Raw genomic sequence first — 4502 nt, forward strand, 5'->3', positions numbered from 1 at the left:
AGAATGACAATACAAGGAAATTATTATTATTATTATTATATATATGTAAAATTAACAAAGGCAATATAAGGATATGTTGAGAGCAATGTTCCCTCTAAGCTGCGCGCGTGCGCAATCGCGCACTGCCTGCACATTCTCAGCGCAAAAAAAATCTATCCAGCGCAATGTTCCCTCTAAGCTGCGTGTGTGCGCAGTTGCCCACTACCCAGAGCTTTTCCGCGCACAAGAAAATATAGCCAAGCTCACAAAAATCAGGGCTCGAAATTGCTAATTAAGAAGCAAATTAAGTCAAAGTTACAGTGCATGAAGGTAAAAATACACGGGTTGAGGAGAACGAAATTGAGTAAAGTCAGTAGAGTTTTTCGAGAACCGGCTTCTTTGGCTCGGCTCACTAAAAAGAACCGGCTCATTTGGGTCCCAAACGGCTCTTCGGGTTGTTTTTGCTTCTTTAATCCCTACATGACCAAATATTATGTAAAATTGTGCACAAAATGACTTAAAGGGAGGGGGATAGAACAAAAAAGAAAAAGAAAAAGTAGTGAAAAGCTGAGAAAAAAGGAAACAAAAGGAAGAGGAAAGAGAAGGAAAAATTCAGAAAAAAGCCAGAAAAAAAGAAAAGAAAGAAACTAAGGAAAAAAGTAAGTAGAGAACAAAAATAAAAAAGTAACAGCTAGGAAAAATAAACACAATGAGATTTTTTTAAAGGAAATAATTTAAAAAAAGAAACAGGGAAAAAGAAGAAAAGGTTTGTGTTGCATTCAAATAATTCCCAATCATACCAAGTCAATCTTGTTGCCAACATTGTACTTCCACTAAAAAATGTGAATAAATACAGTTCTGTATCGTGAAACCGACTAAATAAGCCTCCAAAAATGTTAGTATTATGCGACAAAAGATACCAGGAAAAAAAAGAAATGGAAATCTTGTGAAAGAATTGTTGTAAAAACAAATGACGTTTGTAGGCCGTACAACCTTTGCAATAATACATTAGTCAATTCATTCAAAAGTGAAATTTTATTTTGCATTGCCGAAACTCAGCAAAATGTAACTTGATGTCAAGTTTTGCACATGTTTGATAATGACTTATTTGCCACACTTGGGATTGCTGTTGCTCACAGTTGTTTCAAGCATTGCTCTCGACTTTTTGTGAACGTTCAGACCTGTGTAAAATTAGAGGGAACATTGGTTGAGAGGCTTTAGAACTAAACACAAACTAAAACACAATAAAGAAATTTTTTTATTTCACCCTAACAAGCTCGCACACATTCCGAAGAGACAGAGAAGACACAACCAAGTCAGATCCGAAAGTGACTTCATGTAGGTGTGTGTAATAACATACTTCTATGCCATATCCCAGCTGCATCACCCGAAGGAATAACATTAGATGTCCTTGACTTGAGCCTTGTCAACAGTCTCTGGTGACCAATTACAGCAGGAGCTACATTCTAAAAATTAGCTAAAACCTAAGCATTTATAAAAACGTTTTTTAAAATATAATCCATTTGAATGCACAGTATTCGACTTGAAGTTGTGTATTGGCAAGAGCAAGTACTGTATTTATAAGCAAGCGTTGTGCTGCCCTTTTGTGACAGAAAAATGAACTGCATTCAAATTTATTGAGCAGTAATTTGGTTAATGCTAACAAAGAAAGGACCCCTCCAACAATGTTACAAATATAAAACCATTACTCTCATCAGTCATGCAACAGTAAAGTTGTGCTAAAGTTCCTAAACAGACTGAAACCACAGGGTTAAAACATCCTGGTCAAAGAACAGGCAGGTTTCAGTGAGAGAAGGAGCACCACAGAACAGATTTTTAATCTGCGCATCCTGTGCAAGAAGTTTCAACAACGCCAGAGAAACCTCTATCACGTTTTTGTTTTTTTTCAAGAAGGCGTTTGACAGAGTATGGGCCACAGGGCAGAAGTACAACATGGGCCAGAAAATTGTTCAGACCATTAAACAGCTGTAGACTAATGTCAAAAGTGCGGTAGCATGGTTTCAAATCACTCTTGTGTGAGACAAGGCTAGACACTCTCCATCTCTATTCTGCATCTTCCTAGAGACGACTTGACCAAAGCTCTGGACCAACACAAAGGTACAGTCAGCATTGGGAGACACGAAGTTACTAACCTACGTTTCACTGATGATATTGCCAGATTGGCAGGAAAAAAACAGGAATGCAGAAATCTGGTAAATCCCCTGAACAAAGCAACAACCCAGTATCGGATGGAAATCAGCACAGAAAAAAACCAAAAGTAAAGACCAAATATATCCATGGTTCACCACAAACATCACCATCAATCACAGAGAAAGCAGAACTACTCACCAAATCTAAATACATTGGAGCTGTCAAATCATGTCCAGGATAGCTCTAACAACAGCCATACTTGCCATACTTGCCAGACTTGGGGCGGCAGTAGCTCAGGGGGTAGGGCGCTCGTCTTGGTATCAAGGGATCCCAGTTCGAATCCCGGCTCGTCTGTGTTACATGTCGAAGTGTCCTTGGGTAAGACACTGAACCCCTAATACCCCCAATAAGCAGGTTAGCGTCTTACATGGCTGCAATACAAGGCCGCTATTGGGAAATGTGGAGCACATTGTAAAGCGCTTTGGGAAGTCATTGACTTGAAAAGCGCTATATAAATGCAGATCATTTCATTTCATTTCATTCACTTAAACCCATCTGGAGGGAAAAAAACATAGCCGTGAAATCAAAGATCAGACTCAAGCAAGCATTGGTTGCTTCAATCTTACTCTATGCTTGTGAGACATGGACTCTCACAGCAAAACTGGAAAAGAAAATCCAGGCCATGTAGATGTGATGCTATAGGAACCTTCTAGGCATTAGCTAAATCGCCCATGTGACAAACCGAATGTCCACTGTAGGGGGACGCAAAATTCAGTAGTATGGTCATTCCATAAGATGATCAGGACTGGCAAATATCATTCGCGTACAGTACAAGGGGGTAGGATAAGAGGAAGACAGAAAACTGGGCAGACAACATTATTGAATGGACTGCTGCCAACTTTGCCATGATCCAAACTCAGGCCAGGAACCGTCAGCAGTGGAAAAAAGCTGTCCGGAGTTGCATCCTCGGTTGTGCCACAACAACCCAGGCGTATAAGGTATCCAAAAATTGTGAAATTGTGTATTCCTTTTTTATTTCTTTTTATCTTTCTAGAACTATCAAAGCCCATTAGTTCCAAAATTAAGTCAACAAAAAATAAATACATAAGAAAACGTTTTTGTATTAGAATTTTTGCCCAATGGCATCTTTATTTCAGAATTGCCTTTTTAGAGAAACTACTGCCATCAATCAATGAACAGGAGGCAGGGCTACATAACAGACATAACCAATGTCGAGGAAAAGCAATCGATTTTAAGGAGCAAGCTGTTTGTAAGCCACTGGGGGCCAAAATGCAATGAATAAAAACATTCATTCATTCATTCTCTGCATCGCTTATCCTCAGTAGGGTCACGGGGATGCTGGAGCCCATCCTAGCTGTCTTCGGGCAGTGGGCAGGGGACACCCTGAACTGGTTGCCAGCCAATCGCAGGGCACACGGGGACAGACATCTCACTTGCTCAGTCACACCTAGGGACAATTTGGACCGGCCAATTCACCTGAAATGCATGTCTTTGGAATGTGGGAGGAAACTGGAGTGCCCGGAGGAAACCCACGCAAGCACGGGGAGAACATACAAACTCCGCACAGTAAGGCCGGGAGCTGGATTTGAACGCACGCAGCAGGTTCCCACGACCTCAGAACTGTGCCGCACACGCGCCAACCATTGCGCCGCCGTGCTGCCCTATATATATATATATATATATATATATATATATATATATATATGTAAAATTAACAAAGGCAATATAAGGATATGTTGAGAGCAATGTTCCCTCTAAGCTGCGCGCGTGCGCAATCGCGCACTGCCTGCACATTCTCAGCGCAAAAAAAATCTATCCAGCGCAATGTTCCCTCTAAGCTGCGTGTGTGCGCAGTTGCCCACTACCCAGAGCTGAACTGGTTGACAGCCAGTCGCAGGACACACAGAGACAGACAACTCACCCACTCATTCAAACGTAGGGACAATTTAGATCGGCCAATTAACCTGACATGCAAGTCTTTGGAATGTGGGAGGAAACTGGAGTGCCTGGAGAAAACTCACAAGCACGGGGAAATCATGCAAACTCCACACAGGAAGGTTCAATCTCATGACCTGAGAACTGTGCCGCACACGCGCTAACCACTGTGCCGTCGTGCTGCCCTGAATAAAAACAACAACACAAATAATCAATAGCTTTCGAAAGATATTAGATACATATTTTGTAATAATGATGTATGCCGTTTTTAATAATTTCATTATTTATAAAATATTATTTTAATCAAAATGGTGTTTTTAATATGTTGTATTTTGGCAGTCATTGCCTTCCCAAAGCACAGGCGCCACCTACTAACTTTAATGGCCGCAGTCATTCTTTCATTCTTTCTTCGCAAA

This window comes from Urocampus carinirostris, chromosome 12, assembly GCF_059441175.1.
Source record: "Urocampus carinirostris isolate Australia breed hairy pipefish chromosome 12, RoL_Ucar_1.0, whole genome shotgun sequence".
Classification (NCBI taxonomy): domain Eukaryota; kingdom Metazoa; phylum Chordata; class Actinopteri; order Syngnathiformes; family Syngnathidae; genus Urocampus; species Urocampus carinirostris.